This window comes from Alligator sinensis, unplaced genomic scaffold, assembly GCF_000455745.1.
Source record: "Alligator sinensis unplaced genomic scaffold, ASM45574v1 scaffold1059_1, whole genome shotgun sequence".
NCBI classification, from domain to species: Eukaryota; Metazoa; Chordata; order Crocodylia; family Alligatoridae; genus Alligator; species Alligator sinensis.
Genome location: NW_005842103.1, coordinates 1,323,071 through 1,331,745, shown reverse-complemented (window position 1 = coordinate 1,331,745; position 8,675 = coordinate 1,323,071). Strand labels below are relative to the sequence as shown.

The window sequence follows — 8,675 nt, the reverse complement described above, 5'->3', positions numbered from 1 at the left end:
TCCAAATACCGATTTGTTTCCTTTCTATTCTCTCTTTCCCGTTGAAAAAATCAAGGCTTGGAAAGGAAGCCATCACTCGGTACAAGAGAGACTGAAGTGCCAGCTGCGCGCTCGTCAGCCGTCTACTCCACAAGCACGTTATTCTGAGCTACACGGTTGGGAAACTACTTTTCCCGCCCCTCACTTCTAACACGAGTCCGTGCAAAATGAATTAAGTGTTGCCAGGCCCTTCCCCAAGGAAGTCAGTCTGTATCATTCCTTTTGCAGACATCTAGCAAAGCAGTTAAGCGATTTCCCCAAAGCCAAAAAACCAGCGTCGGGACGCAGGATTAGACCAGGAAATTCGTGGCCCTGCGGCATGCGCTCAACCCGCCGAGCGGCAGACATCGCACCCTAGGGACTGGGAACGGTGGTTTAAACTGGGGGTGGCGAGGCCCCTGGTCGTTGCAACTGGACTCGAAGCGAGGTCAGTGCAGAATTAAACCACCTGCTCCCAGAGCTGCGCCCACCAGCCCCCACCGCACTCGTACGGAAAAGCATTTTGAAATGCTGCAAAACGTCCTTTGGATCTCACCCAGCTCTCCCAGCATCCCGGAAAACCCCAGCAAGGCCTGAAGTTTGGATCCTTTGAAAACAGCTAAAGGTGTTTAGGACTCTACAGGGCCAGAGACAGAGGCTTGCTGGAAGCCTGAAGAAGAGAAAATGAGGTAACCCGCTCCCCCACCCCGTGCTATTTTGATATCCCATTCAAATCCCATGCGTTTCCTGGCCCTTCTCTTCAGCAGCATTGCACAGCTGTGAGACACTTGGGGGTGAGGATCTGCATTTACGTGCCATGAACTTCAGCAGCTTTTCCAGACCAGTCCTCTCCAGAGCCAGCCCTGCCACGAGGAAGACGTGCCTGCATCGGCTCTGCTAGATGAAGATTTGAGCTGATTAGTTTAAAAAGCACAGAGCCTAGAAGCTTGCATCTGCTTTTAGGACAGAGACCCGCACGGCAGGGCATGCAGAACGAGTGCAAAGCAACCTGGACGGCTCGTGCATCCTTTGATGGCAGGATTTGGGGTCGCGGCGGGCGAGGGCAGGTGACGGCAGGCTTTGGCAGCCTGCTGTTATTTCCTGCTCGCGATGCCGCCGAGGGTGACTTGCCGTTTTCTACGCAGAGCCTCCCAGACTCCCGGTGCAGCCTCAGGAAATGAGCTCAGCTGGATCCAGCAGGAAACCGCCTTTACATTCAATACTGAGTCACTCCCGACGGCATGCCGAAACGTAAGGTGGGTGCGGAAAAGGAAAGCGAAGGAAAGAACAAGCTGTCCGATGACCTCAGGCACGGAGCCGCGTCTCAAGACTTTCTGCCAGGTTGACCCCGTCTGCTCAGGCCATGACAAATCCAGGCAAACTGCTGATCCCTCGTTTGCCTTTGCTGTTTTTGCAGAGGCAGCTCCCAACCACGTTACCCTCAGCAGGGCAAATGCTAGTGGAGGAGAGGTCAGGAAACTTCCTGCAACGTGAGCCAAGGAGCCCTGGAGCCGTCTCCTGGGTCTCATCTATGCCAGCAATGCTGGGGGAGCTCCCAGCTCTGCTCCGCTGCCCACAGGACCTGCAAAGGCCGAAGTCAGGCAGTGGGAAGGACACAGGCAGGAGTAAAAGGCAACGATACTTTTAGCCGGTGTACAGCTTCCCCCAGCAAGGCGCGCGTTGCGCTACATCAGCGAGCGCACAGCAAAGTGGCTTCCGAGAAAAGCCTTTTCGCTTTACTGCAATTGAGACCGAACTGGAGGCAGGAGGCGGGGTGCAGGGTGCAAAGGGAATGAAGATGCAAGTAGCATCTCCCGTCTCCCAAAGAGCTTCCTCCGTAGCCAGGCCCCCAACACGGGCCGTGCCTCTCTCCCCAGGGGACCGTCCATCCAGGCCAGCCCTTGTTCTAGTTAGGACATTTATGCCCATCTCCTCCGGGGAGGGCGAGCACGGGGACGCAGCAACATGGAAACGGACCAGAATAGCTTTAGGCAAATGGCCCCCCATACGGATGGAAATGCACCCCGCGCGCGCATATGTGCTTGGGAATTAATTCCTCTTTAACAACAAGCACTTAATTCCCAGGGGCCACCCCGAGCCCCACACACCCACCCCTACTTTCACGCCACAAGCTCTTTTTTGACATGCAGGGTGGGCGAGGGGAATCAAAACCTATCTGTCTTTTATTCTTAAGACCTGCAAGATAAAGCTAGCCGTTATGGATGCGAGAAGAGTGTAAACTGATGTGCAGGAACCTGAAGACGTCTTTGTGCTGGTCTCGCGTGTTAAAGGGAAAGCAGAAAGCTCTCCAAAAAAGGGAGAGAGGGGGATTTTCTGTAATATGAACAGCGGCGGCTCGAGTCTGCGCCGTTATCAGCTGTTCATGCTCTGATCTTTCACTGCCAAGTTTACTTCTGCAACAGACACCACAATACAAAACAGGTGCTTTTACCGGGGCTTTTAAAAATGGTTCCAGCCCATTTTGATTAAATCCCTCATGGATTTACTTGCTATTAGATTTTTTTCCCCCTTGAGACGCACTGAATGTCAGCAACTTGACTGCACAAGAACTAGATTAAATTACTAAGGGGAAAGTAAATTGCTGTAATCTTCGAAGCAAGACTGCTCCGGTGAAGGGGATGTGGCTCAAGATGAATCAGGACTGCAGCAGAACTGGCAATTACAGAAAACCAGAGGTCAGGAGATGCTTAATAACATCCTTCCCCAATACGCAACCCGCAATGATAATGCCGATGGAGTTAGCGCAGGCCTTTAGGGAGCGAGGCGGGGTTGGTATTCTGTATGCTGAGAGAACTGGGAAGGCCAAACCCACAGACATTTCACCTACTGGAGAAACTCACCTACTAGTCATCTCACCTCCTGCCAAGCTGGAAATCGTGGCGTAACTATTCCTGCCGTACGCGGGTAGGCAAGTCCGAGCCCATCAGTGTCACGAGCCACCGTACTCTGCATGGCCAGGCGTCCTTTGAGGCAGCGGTCAGATTTCTGTTCAGTCGTCTTGGCCCGTTCACTCATCCTAGCAAAGCTAGTTAAGTCAGGGATCAGCTTTCAAGGCACCTTTGAGCCACTCCTGGATGTCTAGCTTCAAACCATGCGCTCCGGTTTTTCCTGCAGGTATTGCAGCTGGTCTCCTCAACTCCTACTAGTCCATCAAGCTCTCGGATGTCGTTGCGCTGGATACCTTTCAGCAACTCTGTGCAACGCAAACGATCCCAGTTCACACGCCCAATGCAAGCCATCACCCGTTACACTTCCCATCGGCAGAGCAGCACCCGTCGCCCCAAGATTTCTTTGGGGGCAGACAGCACTGCGAGGACTTCAAGCCTTCCACGTAGCACTCAGAGACCCGCAAAATCCCACAAAGCAGATCCTGAAGGATCGTGCATTAAAAAAAACTTGCATTAAAACTGCATTATGCCCAGAGCCGCGTTACAAGCACACGGACAGTCCAGTCTGCTCAGAGACGTGGTTTCCACCTCTATTCCCACCCCCACGGGAAGAGTCATCTCAAACGCCTCGGAAATCGCTCCGGGGGCAGACAGCTCCGAGCAGCATCCCAGCAGACGGCTCGAGCATCAGGCAGGGCCAGAAGCAGCGATGCATCGGGGTGGAGTCCACGGTCCAGCTCCTCATCAGGCATCGAGGGCTCCAGAGGGAAGTCGAGTGAACCCGATGGCTTTCCCCCACCTCTCGGTTGAAAATCTCCGTAGGTATCTCCCTGCACCTGAGGGCCACGTCCCAAACCAGACTCTCACTCGCATCTTCCCTTCCTTGACGACTTCACTCCATTTAGAAGCTCGGTTTAAAAATACCAAGTTTCAAAAACGAATCTTGTTCGCAAAAGTCTCCAATGCAAAAGGGGGGTGAGGGGGGTCCACTGCACACCCAAAAACAAACCCCGAGGTTCGGTCTATCCGGCGGAGGAAGCTATTTCTACGAGCTGATGAAGAGCACCCTGCATTCAGAAGCACGGCTAACATTATCCCAGGCACAGAGGTCCAGTAAAAGAGATCACCTACAAAAATACTTTGCCTGATGTAAGAATTAAACATCTGGAAGTCAAAATCTGTGAGAGGTATAACGGCGCGGGCTTAACCGGTAGCTGTTTGAGAGTCGGGCAGGGGTGCAAGCATAGGGCTAGCCAAGAAGGTACAAGACATCACCCCACAACTCTTCGGTGAAGGCCAGGACACCCGGGCGACGCCGTTTTCTCCAAGAGGGTTGGATTGAGAGAGTAAGGCTCTAAAAACCTCCCGAGCAAGGCAGCAGCTGAGTGTTTTGCAAGCTCCAGAGCGATTCGTCCAGCAGCCTAGCATTTCCTACAGCATTTGGTTTTAATTAAGCAGTGGCACGGGCCCAGCAAAAACTCTGGGCTCGACGTTAAATCAGCAAGAATGAGAGAGGGGCAACCAAAGGCTGGAAGCGCCGGGACCTCCTCTCTCCCCCGAAGGAAAGGGAAGCAGCGTCCCTTGCCAAAAACGTTGCGGAGAGGCTGCAAGTGGAGCAAGCTGAAGTTCAGGCTGCAGAGTCAGACCCTGCAAGTCACAGGAGCCAATGGCAAACGTGCCCCCGTCCCAGACCACGCTCCTGCACCCAGGCTGCATCCACGAGGGACCCCGTGGCACAGACAGGAAGCGCCAGCGCCAGCTTGCTCATCGCCTTCCCTTCTCCTGCCCCTTTTTCTCTATTCATACTTCTCTATTTCCACCTGGGAGAACTCTTAACATCTTCGGTTCCTCCTTTGCCTGATGATGGGCGTCTGAGCCCGAAAGCTTGCAAAGAAAAAACTTTTTTTTTTTTTTTGCAACTATTTAGTTGGTCGAATAAGATCTCACCTCTACCCCAAGCGTTTTGTCTGCCTATTTCTCTAGAGCACCCGCCCACAAAAAAAAGCACCCGGATTACTTACCTCCGTGCGCTCCCACGCTGCTCGGGTGCTTCGTTAGGCCCTCAAAGGCATCGGGGTCATTTAACAGGGCCTCGAAAGCAAAACGTTTTTGTGCAAGATCCAGGGAGAAGTGACTTGGGAGACAGCTGCCGTTAGCTCAGCCCCTGAAACCACCACGCGCGGATGGACACAAGCCCCTTGTTCTGTGCTGGGTCGAGGCACCGAGTGGCTTGACTGCAGCCGTTTGGGGCGGTGCGGCTGCGCTGCCCAGCAGTCACAGCAGAAGACAAACACTGCTTTCACCCAAGAAAAACAGTGACAGATTTTCCTGACCGTCACGCTTGTGTTCGAGCTCCAGCACACAGAAATATGTGAGCCTGCCCCTGGGACAACAGCCAGGGTGCTGGAATCGCCGAGCCACCGCCCCGTTTAAAACACAAATATCCCCACAAACCCTCGACAGGAGATTAGCGGGGAAGATAGCGCAAGTCAACACGGCGCCAGGAGTCGTGTTCTTGCTGCAGAACAATACCCGGGCGAGCGGTCGGCGCGCACAATATCCGTTGCAGCGGGCTCGATCCCAAATCCCGGTCAGTCGGTCAGCACGGTCCTGGAGCCAGGAGAATTTGGGACGCTCCTCCAGTGATTCTGGACGCAGCAGCAGTCATTTCATTCCCTGCAATCGAGTGAGCACCGGCAGGCGAGGAAAAGCAGGCTGACGTGCAGCTCTGTGACATTAGCAAGCCGCGGACAAGGCACGTTAATGAATAATCCCTCTCAACGGCTGTTTATGCCGCGAGCTCAGGTCTGGCAAGGAGGTGAGGGGACCAAGCCTGGCTCAAGCAGGCTCCTACACAACCAGGCAGCCGGGGCTGGAAGCAGCTTCCTCCACAGGTTGCATCTGCATCAGACTGCAACGAGTTCAAGATGGGCAGGATGGAGAAAGGCAGGCGCGACGGGCCCGTGAATATGAAGGATGTGCACCCCACCTGGCACTGCCCGGTCTTGAGCAAGCCGGGAGGGTGGTTTGTGTAGGACGAGCCTACCTTCCCTCTAATTACCTAGCACGTACCCGTTATCTTGACGACAAGATAGATCTCAGTTACAAACAAAACGACCTGCAAGTCGTTCTCAAGGCGGGAGCCTAAGAGCAAAGTCCCGTCTGTAGTAAAAGCCAAGTCCGTTTCAGGGTCTGGAAGCGTCTCGGCATTGCAACAGGAATCTCCATGTAACGTCAGGGCTGGAAGAACAGAAACACGAGTCTCCTGGCTGGTCTGTTTGGATGCCAACCCTTTGCTGTCTACCCTGCACGCTAAGAAAGCAGAGGAATATTAAGACTGGCGTTTTGCACCCGATCACGGTTATCTCCGCACGCGTAACCCACCTGCACAGCGTCACGAGCTCCGCTCCCTACCCCAGGACGGAGGATCGGAGCGGACGCAGTCGTACGTCTCCCGCTCGAAAGCCCCCCGTTCCCCTGATCTGCAGTCCCCCGGCTATGGGATCACAAGCCCCTTTATCTCCCATCTAAATATTTTTCATTCTTTTATATTTGGTCTCGTGTTAATGCCAGAGCACAAGTGGGGCTTTCTTCAACCTCGTTTCCCCAGAGAACCTGTTTGGGCTGGAGATAGACGTCATCTTTAGAGCGCGATCAGCGCATCTCGTTCCCCAACGTCTATGGACGTCACTGGGGCTGCTGTCCTCCAGGGTCGGACGCTCCCCAAACTGGGACACGTGTCTGCATGCAGGGGACACCCCACGTGCAGATGTGCACCCCGGCACTGGGACCGTTGTCGTGCAGGATCAGGCCCCTGAAGCCCTGGGACCTCCTGCCTGGGGTGGCTGGAGAGAGCGGGCAGCCACACTCCCCGCTGCTGGGAGTGAACAGATGTCGATCACAAAAAGGTATCACAAAGTAGGGTCATCTGGGGCAAGTGCAACAGAAACTGCTTCATCATGCAAAGCTAAAACACAAACTACCGATAGGAGCGTGTCGCTGTGCGGACCCACACCTTTCGACAGCCCACAACCCAAAGACACCCCTTCGACTGCCAGACCAGGCTTATTCGCCCCCTCCCCGCAAATATCATCCTTCTCTGAAAAGAAAGAAGTGCCAGAGGTTTTTCTGAACCACTAAATCGATTTTGTGCGCAAGACACTGGGATGTCACAACGATCGACAGCAAGTGCTTTTTCCCTGCCAGAAGTAGCGGAAACAGGCAGGCACTTAAAAAGTGGGAAAATCTAAGATCTGAACCAGAAAAGGCAAGGAGCAATAAAGCAAGACACGTCCATCCCCAGTCGACTCCACGCGGGAAGGGAGATCGGACCCACTGCTGTGAACGGATACCCCAGGTACCGGGCCCAGCAGTCACCCACCTAACCAGCAACGTGACGCACCACAATATATGCTCCAGCTCCCGTTCCCCAAGTCTCCTCCAAAGCGCGGCAAGAACTCGAGGCCAGAACGGCAGCCAGCGTTCAGCCATAACCCAGTTACTTTGCTTTTGCCGGCCTGCAGTCGGACGCTTAACGTTCGCAAGCCTCCTCCAGGGCGATTACTATAGCAGCTGCTGCCGAATTAATGACAAACAGACCTTCGGCGGCTCTCTGCAGATGAGGGGCTTCCCATAGCTGCCAACGGCCCAGAACCATCCGAGACGTGAACATCCTGTGCACAGCTTTTGGCTGGCTGGAAAGCACGTCGTTTTTATCCCAGAGGAGATGGGGTGTGGCCAGGCCAACCCGCCTTTCTGCTCCACAAGACCAACGTCCGTCCGGTGGCCATGGCTTACTGGCTGCGATCTGTTCTCTTCGAGGAATGCGAGCTCGTTGTATCTGCACGCCATGCCCGTTTCTGGCCTCCATGCTTCGGGAAGGACGGCAGAGAGTGCAAGAGGGTTACAAGAAAAGCCAGGAGAGCAATGCAAGGGCTGGAAAAACGTGCCTGAGAGCAAGAGTCAAAAGAGAGCTGGAAGGGCAGCCTGAATGTAGCCCATACCTCCCTGCTCGGTGCAGGGGTGAGACTGCAGGGTCCTTCCATCTGGCAGACATCGAGATCCAAGGGCTGGAAGCTAAGGCACGGACAAATTCAGACGAGAAAGAAAATGCATTTCCTTTCCCCTGAACAGGACGGGCAGTGAGAACAACTTCCCGAGGGCTGCGGTGGCGTCCCCTCATCGCACGTGCTGGACGTTGAGACCGGGCGTTGAGTTAGGAGACACAGTCCAATCCAAGTGCGACGACTGCTACTGGAAATAGCACGACTAGGGCGGCCATCACAGAGGACAGTCCGGTTGTCCTGTATTGATACGAAACCCGACGCCTTATGTCCTTTTCTTGAAGAGGAAAATAAGTTTCTCTCGAAGAGAAAAACAGAGGAGTTGGGTTTCGTATCAATAGAGGCCAGAGTGGAAGAAAACCAGCATGTCCTCTACGATGGCCACCCTACCAGAGACCCCTTAGACCCTCTACCCTGGAGGGCACAAAGCTGCAAAGCAAGTTGTTGAGCTGATCATCATCCAGTTGGATTTGACTTCAAAAATGCCTTTGCCTTTGTACCCCTTGGCTTCCCCAACTACTCACACAAGCATCACTTCCTTCAGTGCATTGACTCATCCCATTAATCCAGGCCCAAGGGCTGTGCACGCCGCTGCTAGCTTGCTCGGGGTTAAGCGTCGTCGTAACGCGTTCGGGGCCGGATGACTATTTCTACAAGACGGCTGTGCTTTCAGCCTCGAGAAGAG

At 54.1% G+C, this 8,675-nt stretch overlaps 1 protein-coding gene across 1 annotated transcript in view; it reads right to left on the bottom strand.

Annotated features, from left to right (window-relative positions):
• Positions 1–5,323, bottom strand: part of PLS3 (plastin 3) — a 44,559-nt gene extending 39,236 nt beyond the window's left edge. Inside the window, exon 1 of the mRNA XM_025205053.1 lies at positions 4,949–5,323. The gene's annotated coding sequence lies outside the window, so the exon portion shown is untranslated. The remainder of the gene's footprint in view (positions 1–4,948) is intronic.
• Positions 5,324–8,675: the final 3,352 nt, after the last annotated feature.